Source organism: Notolepis coatsorum (genome assembly GCF_963971535.1).
Source record: "Notolepis coatsorum genome assembly, chromosome: 7".
In the NCBI taxonomy this organism is placed as follows: Eukaryota; Metazoa; Chordata; class Actinopteri; order Aulopiformes; family Paralepididae; genus Notolepis; species Notolepis coatsorum.
In genome coordinates, this window is record NC_140171.1 from 268,786 (window position 1) to 284,111 (window position 15,326).

The window sequence follows — 15,326 nt, forward strand, 5'->3', positions numbered from 1 at the left end:
AGGCCACGGACAAAATGGCGGCTACGGACAAAATGGCGACTACGGACAAGATGGCGGCTACGGACAAGAAGACGGCTTTGGACAGGATGACTACAGCGGACACGATGACGGATCGAGACGACGCCCGGAGAATAACGGGACAAGAAGACTGCGCTTTCGGGGCGCGGACGGCGTGCACCGCCGGACCGGCCCAGCTGCAGCGTGCCCAGAGAAGGGGACTGATCGTGGACACAGGTGCGTCGTCCCATGTCATCAACGACAGGAGTCGATTCAAGAACTTTGACGACACTTTCCACCCGGAGAGGCACAGCATGGAGCTGGCAGACGGGAGACGCACCTACGGATTGGCGCAAGAGAGAGGAGACGCACAGGTATGCCTCACGGACAGTAAGGGGCGCCGGCGTACGGTGATGTTAAAGAACGCTCTCTACGTACCATCGTTCCCACAAGGACTATTCTCTGTAATAGCTGCTACTGCAAGCGGTGCCAAGGTATTCTTCGATAAAGGTAAACATTTTCTTGTAGAACCTGACGGTACACGGTTTGACATAAAGATGTACCAGAGAATATATTATCTGCAAACGGAGTGTAATGACAACGACAAGCGTAATGATAACGACAAGTGTAATGATAATAATGATGTGTGTAGCGTGACGGCCAGTCACGATATTCAGACATGGCACGAGCTTATGGGTCATTGTAATTACGAGGATTTACTGAAACTGCAAGTAGTGTCAGAAGGCATCAAATTGCAATGCAAAAATGAAATCTCAACATATCAATCTGTCTGGGGTTGCATTTTGTTCGGACACACATAAAAATGATTTGTGCAAAGTTTGGGAAAGATTCGTTGAGCATGTGAAAAGCATGTGAAAAATATGAAAATAGGCCTTTTTGGGCGTTTTACTAGATAACATGACAAGGTCATTTAAAAAATGGCAAGAAATTGTTTTTGAGAACATTTATTAACCCTAACATTTAAGAACAAAATGTTTGATAACAACATTGAAATAGTCTTTTTCAATGTCTCAAGCATCCTAGAGTCCTAGACCTGGTCCAGCTTGCGCTTGCAGCAGCGGAGGTTTGGCTGTGTTGAGCGGTCATGCTCAACTGCCTGTAGCACATTCTGCAGGTGCTCCTGGCTGCTGCCACAAAGTCTGACGTCATTTTGACGCCACGCTAGGCAGTCATTCACAACATTGATGGCACGTACATTCACTGCACCCATCTGAAATGCTGTACTGGTAGCCCAATCCTCTACATCCAGTGAAAGAAACGCGGGATCAATGTGCAGCAGGTGCATGCCGAACCAGCAGTCTGGGTTGGCGAGGCCAGCCAAGCTGGTGGTCGGCGAGAGGGCTGGAAACTTTGGCTTGCCGAAGTCAGTGCCAAAGCGGAGCTGTGGGGCTTGCATGGATATATCAGCCGGCTTGTGCTACAATATAGCATCTGCAAGTGTGCGCCACTCGCCAACTGGCACCTTGGTGCTGAAGAGTGCCAGGGGCAGCATCTCGCCTGACAGGTACCATATGTGCCGCTCCAGCGCCTTAATCGCTGATGCTGCGATGCCCTCGTCAACAGACTTGTATGCGTACAGGTGGTGGTAGAGTGTAAGGTCATTCCATGTCGCATCTACGGCCGTGCCGCAGGTCAACCACCACGTTGCGTAGATGTGCGTGATGAAGTTGGCAAACGCCCGAATCTTCAGCACCTGCTGCTGTGTAGTGATGGTCCCTTGACGAAGCAAGGCAATGTGCTGCTCCATCAAGGCCAGCTTGAGAGTGTAGAGCAGCTTGGCCATCCACCGCGCCTTGTGCAGTGCTCCCGGTCGTTGGAAGTTAACTGGAGTGTGTTTTGCACTGTCTGCACTCAGATACACAAGACATAGCTGCACGAACTTGCGATAGTCGTCTCGCTTGTAGTCGAGCACTCCTGCAGCGCACACAATTAGTTCAGCACGCAACTTGCCTGGGAACAGGGGTTCGGCATCGCCAGGAATGTAGCGGGACAATGGGCCGCTGTCTTTGTGTGGCAACAGGTTCCAGTTGTCCCGCAGACGTGTAAACAATGTAACCTCTGGCGAACGTGACGTCTCCACCTTGAGGTCAGTGAAGATGTGGCTGAGGAGCACCTCGCCGATGGACACCCGGACCAGAGCAGTGGTCGACCCAGTGAGAGCTGGATGGCAATGCAGGCTGCCGTGAGATGGCCAGTGTTTCACACGGTGGTGTCAAATACCATGTTGACAACCTGATCGTGCAGCACCAGTCCTGCAGCAGCTTGCATGTCAGCCGGGCAATGATCGTTCCACATGCCTCGTCAGTCCCCTTCATATATGCTGGCACACCGAGCAGTTTGAGCCGCTCCGTGTCTCCTATGACCACTGTCAGACGCTCCTACTGGCGCACATTGTTGAGCATTGGTGTCAACTTGCTGTCCCAGTGCAAGGTGCACATGGGAGGTGGTGTCCACCGTTCATGCTGGTCCTCTGATGGCCTGCAGCACGTGGCAGCGCGCTCGGTCTGCTGTTGCATAGGATGTGGACCTTTGTCGAATTGCCACCGGATTCGTCGATCAGTGAAGCATGAAGGAAGCCTGCTGCATTGGTGTGATCTTCAACCATGTAGCCAGTGACACAAGACTCAGCCGGCTGAGAATGTCTGATGGAATGAACGAAGGCTTACGCTCACGGGTGGGTGTGTTCTCAGCCGGTGGAGCAGCGGTTTCATCTGCATTGCTGTCTTCATCACTTTCGCTTTCCAACAAGAGCTAAAGCACTTTGATAAACATTGTTACTCAGCTGATAGTTGTACCCTTCTTGCTGTCTTGTCGTACAAAACTTGTAAGTCGCTTTGGATAAAAGCGTCAGCTAAATTACTAAATGTAAATGTCTACTGCCACTGTCGCCCCCATGCACTCCTTTCTGTGTTAATCAGCTTATCCGGTCCTGATGTTGGGGACTGGGGAGGAGGTCCTTGGCCTTTGCTTATGGAGGAGCAAAGAGGATAGAAATATTTTTTTGTAAAGAAACATTCAGAACTGGTGGGTTTGGTCCAGGGGCTAAAGGATGGGGTGCCTCGACTTGATAGCCCGATGGCATCCATACTTTGTCCCAAAATGGTGTGGGAGTCGTTAAGAAAGCCGGTTCCCCAAGGGAAATCGGCTAGGCAGTTGGCTAATTGGAGTGACCAGGTGTACAGCGCCGCGACTCAGAGCCTAGCTGCGACCTCCAACATCGCGCAGCTAGCGCGCTACATGTCGGGGCTGATGGCGGGCGGGTCGGTATTGGATGACCATCAACGATACCTTCACACTAGGATAGTGAAATATTGATGATTGTGTGTTACGTTGCCGCACGGTAGGGGCTATCTAGGTCAGTTGAAACCTGATCCATGTGACACACAACGAATCAATCAGGTTTCACACAGTGCGCTAAATATTGCCTAGTTATATGGATTAAATGAAGTTAGATTTTTCTGTCAGTGGAACCCTGTTCCATGTGATGATGATGATAATAATAATAATAATAATAATAATAATAATAATAATAATAATAATAATAATAATAATAATAATAATAATAATAATAATAATAATAATAATAATAATAATAATAATAATAATTATTATTATTATTATTATTATTATTATTATTATAATAATAATAATAATAATAATAATAATAATAATAATAATAATAATAATAATAATAATAATAATAATAATAATAATAATAATAATAATAATAATAATAATAATAATAATAATAATAATAATAATAATAATAATAATAATAATAATAATAATAATAATAGATTGTATTTGTAATGAACTTTTTGTTCACTAGGATCTCTTCCCACGGCGACTATGGATAGGGAATTTCTTTATTTAATTAAAATGTTCATGACAACATGGATGCATGTACTCTGCCAGCATGTTTAATATCCATAATACTAAAGGTTTGACTAAGATTTTAATGAAATTTTATTGTAAAAAAAATATATATATATATTTACCACCATTGGCCTTTTCATGTCACGCACCACCTAGAGGGCGCTCGCGCACCACAAGGTGTGCGCGCACCACAGTTTGGGAACCACTGGGCTAGAGGATGAACTAAAATATTGTGAAAACATAAATCAATTCAAATCTAGACTAAACAAATCTAGGTACAGAAGGGAAGAAGAGCTTTAATTGCATATTAATAAAAAAAAAATAAAAGAAAATACGTATGATACTGTATTGTACGCTATATCATATCACATTATATAATCATATTATAATACATTTTTATATTATATTGCACTATATTTGCAGTATACTGCGCCTCAGACCTACTCCTATCCAAGCTCCGGGAGGGTCATCAAAGAGAAGTCGCCTATTCTCAGTCCTTGCCCCACAATGGTGGAATGAACTACCCACCCCAGTTAGGACAGCCGAATCACGTCCAATCTTTCGCCGTCGACTAAAGACGCACTTCTTCAACCATTATCTGAATTAAAAAAAAAAAAAAAAAAAAAAAAAATTATAATCTAACCCTAACTAACCGTACTGTCATGCACTTGTCCTAATAAACTAACCTACACTGTAGCACTCAACACTTTGATGAACATTGTTGCTCAGCTGATAGAGTTGTGCCCTTCCTGATGGCTTGTCGTACAGAACTTGTAAGTCGCTTTGGATAAAAGCGTCAGCTAAATGACTAAATGTAAATGTAAAATGTATATGCTATTATATTATGGTACTATATTATATTGTATATATCATGTACTATATATCTCTCAGTACTCTCATTCTTTATTGCTGACAGGTTTGTTTATTATTTCAAGCTGGTTACAACCTAAGTCACCTAATGAACAATGCAGATATAAACCACTGACAGTCATTGTGACAGAGGGAATGTGAGCCTGTAAAGATCAGCAGCTGAATCTGATGTTAGTGTTTAGAGTTACCTGAGCAGAACACCTCCTGGCTGTGAGGGGAAGAAGCAGCCATCACTGGTCCTGTACACTCCCTCAATGCAGACTCAGAGCCAACACAGTCAGGGTGAACATACCATACAGGGTGGTAAGAACCATGCGACGTAAATCCACAGTACAGAGGAGAGCCACAGTCAAGCTGTCTGCACACTACAGCTGCCGTCTTCATGGATAACCAGTACATGTCTCCTGGTCTCCAGACTCCCTGGTGGTTGATCTCCAGTCTCCCAGCACAGAAGCTGCGGCTGTGGCTGTTTACCAACCTCACAGACTCTGCACAGAAACAAGAGAGAAACGACTACATTTAGAGGCATGTTTATCTGTAATTAGAAATGGGATATCATTAACTGTGTTGCTCCTAAATACTAATAAAACTGAGATGATAATTGTTGGCCTCCTAGACTGAGGTGTATGTTTAAGGACACCTCCCTGAAATGTGTGAATTGTCTTATTTCACAAAAGCTCCACCATTAAAAACCTCTGCATGCTTTTTCATCCTTCTCTCTCATTTGATTGACACATCAAAGATATGACCAGAATGGCCTTATTTCATCTTTGTAATATTTAAAACATCTGATCTCTATAGTATTAACCCTTGTAGGGTGTTTGCATTTATGTTACTCTGGTGGACCGACAGCATTATTGGGATTTTAAAACAATAAATCCATAACAATTTATGTAAAGATTATGACATATGTTACCTTTATCTCAAATTTCAAGCAATTTAAACGGCATATACTATGGTTAATGTTTCCCATTTACCTCTGCTAGATCACAATTATGAATAAAAGTGATATTTGTTTTTTTGTGATCAAATGTGATGTCTGTAAAAAGAAAATCCATGATAATCGAGACATTCATTTAATAAATCACGTTTATCTTGAAAAATATGAATGAAACAAGGTGGAAGCAGACAGTGAAGGAACACAGTGAACCTTTTTGTTACATTTCTACCATGTACTTGTTTTCATCAACAATTTCCACAGTCTGGGGTCCAGTTACACCACGTATGTAAGATAGATGTGTAGGGGTGCACAGTGTGTTCTTTTACATGTTCTTCACAGAAAATGAGACAAGGCCAATGACCAATAATAATAATAATACACTTTATTTGTATAGCACCTTTCATAGAATTGCAGCTCAAAGTGCTTTACAACAGAAAAAGATAGGCATAAAATGAGCACATAAAGTGCAGACATATAAAATCACAGTTTTTCACATTCGGATCTAAATAGTGCAATCAAATAGTAAAATATAATAGACATAAAATGAGCACATAAAGTGCACAGTTTAGAACCTGTAATAAAAAGTAATATAGAATGGGCCGAGTAAAATTATGCAATAGTGCATTGCAATAAGGTAGTTCTGAATGACTGTTTAACAGTTTAAAACCGTCTTTACCTTCCCTGTTTGATATCCACAGTGTAGAACCTGACAGTCTTCATTCCTGTTTGATACCCACTTTGACCCTTCGAACCTCCCTCTCAGGGCGCAGTTCTAGCCCTGGGTCCCCACATAGTTTTAAAAACCTGACAGTCTTTCTTCCTGCTTGATACTCACATAATTTGATACCTGACAGTTTAGAACCTGTGATAAAAGTAATAAAAGAGTCAAATAGAATGGACAGAGTAAAATAGTGTCAGTACAATCAGCAGTGGAGTGTATTAAAAGGCTATGGTGAAGAGATACGTTTCTAGCTTATTTTTGAAGATATTTAGAGATCTAGCTTCCCTAATGTGCATAACTTTGGTGCATAGTTTGCGAAGGCTGCGTCCATGATTTTCTTTAGGCTGTGGTTTGGAACCTTCAAATAGACCAGTAGTAGATGATCGTAATATTCTAGAAGGCACATAGTTGACTAGATATGACTCATTGTATAATTTATCTTAGTAAACATCCCTAAAACCAGAACACCACACAAGGGTCAACTGTGTCTGATGCTGAAACCATAGTACATGCTCTTGTTTTGTCCAGACTTGATTACTGTAATAAATTATATGGACTACAACTTTCTACTGTGAAAAGTCTTCAACTCATAAGAAATGCAGCTGCCAGAATCATTATCAAAACCAGAAAATGTGATATTACAACGCCCATTCTGACTTTAAAGTGCTACTGGTAACATAAGACTACATGGACTTGCAGCGCTCTATTTATCAGAACTCATCACGTGATATTCACTGACACACGTCCTCCAATCACAAAATATGGGCTACCTCTGTATCCGTAGGGTTAAAAGAAATCAGCAGATAACAGAGAATTCTGTGGAATAAACTCCCTGCCATAGTCAGGGAGGCAAGCTCTGTTCATATCTTTAAATCCAAACTCTTCTCTCTCTCCTATGGCAGACCTTAGGCATGCCTGGTCTGGGATAAACTCAGCCACTCAGAAAGTGTAGTTCATGTATTGTTAGTGTCGGGAAATGCTGATGGAAAACATAGTTAGGTTGACTTTTTTGCACTTGATTAACTGTCTGTTCTACACCTTCACCCCTTACCCTAAACCAGGATCATATCCTACCCCCTGCCTTCACCCCTTACCTTAGGATCATATCCTACCCCCTGCCTCACCCCTTACCTTAGGATCATATCCTACCCCCTGCCTCCACCCCCTGCAAACACACACACACACACACACACACACACATGTAATAATCACTGTAGGAAATCCAGTCATAGCAGCAGAGGGAGGCACAGGCAGGGTAATATAAATGTCAATAATAAAAATGAAGCTGAGGTCTGATCTGCCAATCTCTCTCTCCCTCTGAGTGTGTGTGTGTGTGTGTGTGTGTGTGTGTGTGTGTGTGTGTGTGTGTGTGTGTGTGTGTGTGTGTGTGTGTGTGTGTGTGTGTGTGTGTGTGTGTGTTATGGACTGTGTGGTGATCATCAGCTTGGGCAGAAAACAGTTGTATCTCTATGGTGATCAGCCTCTGTAGCCTCTACTACCGTTAGGTTATGACTATAACCAAGTTCTGTTAATTAGGGGTGACGCTTGGCATCACTCTGCACTCTCTCGCGTACGTGCACACGCACTGAATAAATTCCACAAATGTACCTTTAATACCAGTATTTATCTGACCACACCCCTCATCAGCTTACCTTCATAAGCAGGTGTGTGGTCACCTGCTCTCCTCCTTCCCAAGCTTTCACCACAAGGTGAGGTCAAGGGCTGCAGCGGCCGTCGGATGCCAAGCGTCACCCCTAATTAACAGAACTTGGTTATAGTCATAACCTAACGTTCTGTCTCATTAGGGGCTCTGCTTGGCATCACTTTGCACAAAGGGAGGCCAAGCGGAGCCACTGGCAGACAAATACACCCCGCTGAAGGCCCCCCACAACCAACAGAACAGGGAGGGCCGAGCCCCCCCGACCCCCCCTAATGGAGGGCACCCTCCCTATTAGAGGTTTACCGAGAGGGCGACGGACCCGACCGCGCGAAGAGGCACTCAAGCAACTCAACGCACAGGGTGAGCAGACCGTGGCTTGACCCCACGACTACACCCACGCACAACCCACATGCCACCCAGGAACGAACGGAGGGAAACAACCTCGTTACTGCCCCCAGAATCACGGGATCAAGGGCAAACCCAACCCTGTGGCAAGGCCGTAGCAGCGGAGCGCGAATGAAGACCCAGACCCACCAAAAGGACTGGACTCCCTGGAATGGGGGCCCGGAGAAGTCCATGATGCCAGCATCAAGACCCCACCAGGCGGGCACTTAGTGACCCCGCCCCCCACATCGCCAGCGTATTCGGACAAAGGCCCCTCAGCCGAGCGGGCCCTGTCCTCCCCAATAGTACACCGTCTGGCACACTGGCCCTGCAACAGGCAGACAGCATGGCCGTAACACACAAGAGTTAACCAACGGAAGCAGGCAGTGCACCGGGAAAAAAGACCAGGCAACAGGCTGTTAACCCTAGCCTGGAGACTGCGGACGAGACAGGCGCCAGAAAAGACAGCTGAACACAGCCGCCCCGGCGGAAGGGGCGTATGCTGGCGTTGTCGCATAACCAAGCCTCCACAGAGAAGGTTGACACGATCGGCAGACGTCATGAACGTGCAGGGGCACCCTCAACCGGTGAACCCGGGAGTTGACACTGCAGCAACACACCAGAGAACCAACCACCCAGGCGTTACCCTATGCAATGGTTGGTCCCATAACCCCTCAGGAAAGAAACCCCAAAAACACACCTGCGGCACTGCCGCAGCCCGCGTTCTGGTTTCCAACAGGGCTATCCCGGGCCTACGGGTCAACGAAACATTACCCCGGACCGGGCCCGGTGATACGGGGAGCACAGGGTCCCCCGAGGAGGCTAAAACCACCCCAACAGGCCCCTCTTCGCCAAGCGCAAGAGAAGAGCGTAAAAATGGAAGACCAGCCCCAGCACCCCGCACTCGGTAGTCCCAGGAGGTCACCCAACCAAGTACCAACCAAGACCAATCTGCATGGCGGCCGAGATCCGATGAGATCGGGCGCGTACAGGTTGGCACGGCCGTAAGCCATTACGACAGTGTAGAATACAATGTACCCAACAAGGGTTCCATAACGCTCAGCCCTGTGACACCCGGACCGACCTAGCATATTTTCCCCCTGAAAAAAGCCCAAGTCCCTCAGGGTACCAGAACAGCAGATCTGCATCCCCGGCGGACAACGGGTGTAACTGATCTGGACCAGCGCGACCAGAACCAGTCCCGTGCCCTAACTACGCCGACCTGCCAACCCCAGGAGAAGGGGCAGATATGCGTGTTGATCCTAAAACATAAAAAGAAGGCGCCACCCAGACGTTTCGGTACGAACCGCGCCCGGCGGCCCACCCCCAGGGCGTGAGACCCTTCCCCATATGTCCAGATCCATTCCGTTATCATCCCCTGATATGAACGGGAACCCATCGACAACCACACAGGGTGTCGGAAGAGGAAAAAACCCCCATCCCAATTGCTTCATAAAAACGCTGTTTTAACCCCAAGCAATCAAGGCGCGCCAGTCAGCCAATGTCCAACAGAACATCCTGAGCTAGCACTATGTGTGCGTTTTGACATACCCACATCAACAATAGGCTGTTTAGACCATCTTATTGAATCCCCAAGACGCCCAGGGGAACGACAAGAGGGGCGAGATGCAATCAACTCCATGAATGAACGAATGAAAACTTTACCCAACAGTTTGCAGAAAGGGTACAACCCAGTACGGCGCAATACACACAATTAGGTAAGGGGAGGCAGACCTGAGAAAGACGTTAGTCTTGTTCCCATCAGGGACCCTCATTTCCAATCCATATAGACACATCCAACTCTTTATAATAATAAAGAAAAAGCATCACCCGTATGAACCAACTGCACAGCTGGGAGTAAAAAACCCGTTTTCACATGATTTTAATCCAGTCACTCTTTTTAATCAGAGTTTAAGACCAGACCCTCCCAGAAACACCTTCCCACATGAGTTTATAGTCATGAAAAAGATATGCCAACTGTGAGTCACGTGACCAACCGACTCAAGTTCACACATAAATCGGGCGCAGCAGAACTGAGCCCTACGCCCTAACTCGACAGCTTTAAGACACCTCAACTCATGGAAGGCATCTCTGTCACTTTCTGCAAGGGATATTTGCAGGAAGGCCTTCTTGATGTCTGCCATAAAGGCGACCGCATGTTGCCTGAACTTAATCAGGACGTTGAGGAGGTCTGGGTTCAGGTTGGGTCCTGTGAATAAGCAGTCATTGAGGGATGGATGGCCATTTTCATGAGATGAAGCATCAAACACTACTCTCAGTTTCGTTGTCACCTTGTCCTCTCTGAGTACTGCGTGGTGAGGTAAGTAGTATTTCACACTGTCTGTTCTGCATCATCCTTCGGCACGTCCTCTGCTATGTTCTGTTGTAAATAGTCCTCCACTACTTCATGATACCTGCTGTAAAAGGTAACATCTTTCTTTAGTCTTTTCTTCAGACCATCAAACCTTTTCTTAGCGATTCTGTAATTGTCTTGGAGTTCTGTTCTTTCTGCCTTCCATGGCAACTCCACTTGGTATCGCCCATCTTTAAAGGTTGTTGTTCTCTCGAACATCTGGTGAGCTTCTTCGTCTGCTGGGTTCTGTGTTTTCTCACCTGTTATACCCAGAGACTCAATTTCCCAGAATGCCTTTAGTTGATTGGAGACAAGTGTGCCTTCATCAATGGGGATGAACATGCATGCTGCCTCAGCTACACTTGACATGGACACCGGCCCCTGCACAGACCATCCAAAGGTGCTCTCCACTGCAACCAAAGTCTCTGTCAGCCTCTCCACTTTGCCTGATACTATTTGCCAATAATAGTCTGCTCCTATCAGGATGGAGAGCTCTGGATCACTTTAATTTCCTGGGAAGTCTGCCAGTTTCAGACCCTTTTTCCTTGAGCTCATGTTGAACCTGGTCACCAGGCACCTTCATCACTGCTGAGCACACCTGTGGGGTCTCTATAGCCTCTATTTCGATTTTTTGCTGGGTGTCCCAGACATTCCTCAAGGTGACCTTCACTGTGTTGTACTGTGACATTGTAGGGACAGAGGATCCTAACGTGTGAAGAGTGAGTTTCTCTTGTCTTATTACTGGTAACTTCAGGCTCTTCACAAGGTTTTCATGGATGAAGCTCCTCTGACTCCCTCCATCTAGTAAGCAACGAGCTATTTATTGCCCTGCCTCCCGGGCCTTCCACCCATGCCTTGGCAGTTTGTAACAGCTGTGTTCTGTCCATCTGGTTTCATCTTCACTGAATGAGGAATGACTGAGGAAACAACAGCCTCTTCCGAAACAGGGGATTTCTGCTCCTCGCTTTTCTTGCCAGTGCACACAGCAATGTGATGTCTTCTTCCACAGGTTGCACAGAAGGCCTGCTTTTTACAGAATTTGGCTATGTGTTTCTGTCCTAAACACACAAAACATCTTCCCATTCTCATTAGTCTGTCTTTACGTTCAATAACGTTGTTGTCTGGGCAATGTTCTGCTTTGTGATCAGCACTGTCACAGAACAAACAGTTGTACACCTGGCTGGCTGTATGCAGTGTAGCACTAGATTGCATGCTGGGTCTTTTTGATCTCACTTCACTGAATGAGTAGGCCTGTTTCCATGGCTTGCTCTCTTCTTTCTGATGGTTGGATGATGTTGTCATTTGCAGTGCTCTTTCTCTGCTCTGAACCTCCCTCTGTAGGAATGTGACTATTTCAGAAACTTTCCATTCATCATCTACTCCCCTCTGATGACTATATTCAAGAGCTACAGTATGCTATCTGGAATCATCTGCAGTAAAATTGGGCATAGCAGGCTTCCGTAGGTTTCTGACAATACACCTAGTGACTCCAAGCTCCTCATTTGAATTTCATTCATCATATAGCTGCCTCAATGTGTTCACGTCAGAGGCTTTCTTCACAGGAGTAAGATTCAGTATTTTGACATGTGATGCACTGATCAGTAGATCTTTCCTTCCAAATCGATTTTGCAATAAAGTGACCGCATTGTCATAGTTATCATCTGTTAATGTCAGTCCTGCTATTGCCTTTGCAGCTGGTACAGTGAGATAGGTTTTCAGGTAAGTAAACGTATCTCTTTTACACAGTGCATCATTATTGTGAATAGCAGTTTCATACTGGCTCCAGAATTCCTGCCATTTACTGACATCTCCATTATATTTCTCAATTACCAATCTTGGTAGCTTTACTGTCTCTGTGATCTTGCTTCAGTATCACTCACCCACCGGGCCTCTGCCGTCAGTTCCTTTTGGTTTCTTATTTCTCGTTGTGCACGGCTCTGTTGGATAATGATGCGCTCCTTGCACGTCTCCGTTGATTCAATCTCTGCGTCCAAATCCTCCGTCAAAGTTAGCTGCTCTATTTCCCGGTTAATTTCAAGCAAACTGTCCTCCTTCGATGCCAGTACATCCAACATAGTTGTCAAGTCTTCAACACTCGGAGCCTCCTTTCCAATCTCAGCGTCAATCTGATTTAAAAGACGTGTAGTACCACCTCTGATGGCACGCGCTTCCGTTTCTGTCTCTCTATTTCACTCCGACGTTCTATTTCACGTTCATCCATTCTATCATTATATCCAAATGATCCAAATGATCCAAAGTTCCCTGGTTTCGGCACCAGAAATTTAGAATAACTACATTCCAAAAGAATAGATTGTCCAATACGTCGGATTCCAATAGGCTGTACTTTATATAGAACCTTCAGTGCACGTTACATTACAGTTGAGTTCTCATCAGTTCCATTCATAAAACGCTCTCTGCCGTCGGCAACTCAATCACCCTAAAAGGACGCAGCTGGTAGCAGGTGCAAGGCATCCTGGGACTTGTATTTCTACTAACGTGGCGACTAATGTAAATAATAGTATCTCTGACTAGAATAAACAAACACTCTTCCACTTCCACTTCTTCATTCAAAAGTAAACAATAATCGATATTAACATATATGAAATATAACTCATAATCATTAACCTGGCCTATTAAGTTACAACAACGCCTACCACCAACGAAGAGGATGGAAAACAAGAGAAGGGGCAAATGGCCCTCATTCAATGGAAAAGCAGAGGACTACGAGATCTGGGAAGAGCGCATGCTATGCTGCATGCACGGTGCGGGACTGAAGGAGACGATCCTGGCAGCCCCCACGGGAGAACTGGCGGCGGAAGAGCAAGCCCTGGACGACCAGCGGAACGCAGACGTGTACTGTGAGTTAGCGCCGCTGATCGACGACACCAGCCAGGGGCTGATATTCCGCGACACTAAAGACATCGGGCGAGGAAAACCCCGAGTCGTGGCCCTCTACATAGCACTAACGGCCCTGAGGAAGGGGCCCACCGAGACTGTGACCGAATACGTCAACAGAGCGGAGCAAATCACGACGCCATTGAGGAGTGCCGGAGAAGCACCAAGCGATGGGCTAATGATGGCGATGATGATGAGAGGACTACCGGAGCTGTACAAAACGGACATGACACTGGGACAGTTCAAGGATAAGTTAAGGAACTTCGAGGCCTCAGAAGATACCCACCCGGCCGCCGCGGAGGTGGGAGAGAGGGTGCTAAAGGCCCGAGCGACGCCAAGGGAGAGGACCAGGACCACGACGGAACTGGCGTGTTGGCGATGCGGAGCGAAAGGCCATAGGAGAAGCGACTGCACAAAGACTGTCTGGTGTAGCTTCTGCAAATCCACGGGGCACACAGACAGAGCGTGCATGAAGAAACGCGACCAGAGCGCGCGATGCGCGCATGGGCAAGATGACGGCCATGGACGAGACGGTGGCCACGGACGAGACGGAGGCCACGGACAAAATGGCAGCTACGGACAAAATGGCGACTGCGGACAAGATGGCGGCTACCGACAAGAAGACGGCTGTGGACAGGATGACGACAGCGGACACGATGACGGTGACGGTCGACGTGAGACGGATCGAGACGACGCCTGGAGAATAACGGGACAAGAAGACTGCGCTTTCGGGGCACGGACGGCGTGCACCGCCGGACCGGCCCAGCTGCAGCGAGCCCAGAGAAGGGGACTGATGGTGGACACAGGTACGTCGTCCCATGTCGATCAACGACAGGAGTCGGTTCAAGAACTTTGACGACACTTTCCACCCGGAGAGGCACAGCATGGAGCTGGCAGACGGGAGACGCACCTACGGATTGGCGCAAGAGAGAGGAGACGCACAGGTATGCCTCACGGACAGTAAGGGGCGCCGGCGTACGGTGACGTTAAAGAACGCTCTCTACGTACCATCGTTCCCACAAGGACTATTCTCTGTAATAGCTGCTACTGCAAGCGGTGCCAAGGTATTCTTGGATAAAGGTAAAAATGTTCTTGTAGAACCTGACGGTACACGGTTTGACATAAAGATGTACCAGAGAATATATTATCTGCAAACGGAGTGTAATGACAACGACAAGCGTAATGATAACGACAAGTGTAATGATAATAATGATGTGTGTAGCGTGACGGCCAGTCACGATATTCAGACATGGCACGAGTTTATGGGTCATTGTAATTAAGAGGATTTACTGAAACTGCAAGTAGTGTCAGAAGGCATCAAATTGCAATGCAAAAATGAAATCTCAACATATCAATCTGTCTGGGGTTGCATTTTGTTCACACACATAAAAATTATTTGTGCAAAGTTTGGGAAAGATTCGTTGAGCATGTGAAAAGCATTAGAAAAATATGAAAATAGGCCTTTTTGGGCGTTTTACTAGATAACATGACAAGGCCATTTCAAAAAACGGCAAGAAATTGTTTTTGAGAACAACATTTATTAACCCTAACATTTAAGAACAAAATGTTTGATAACAACATTGAAATAGTCTTTTTCAATGTCTCAAGC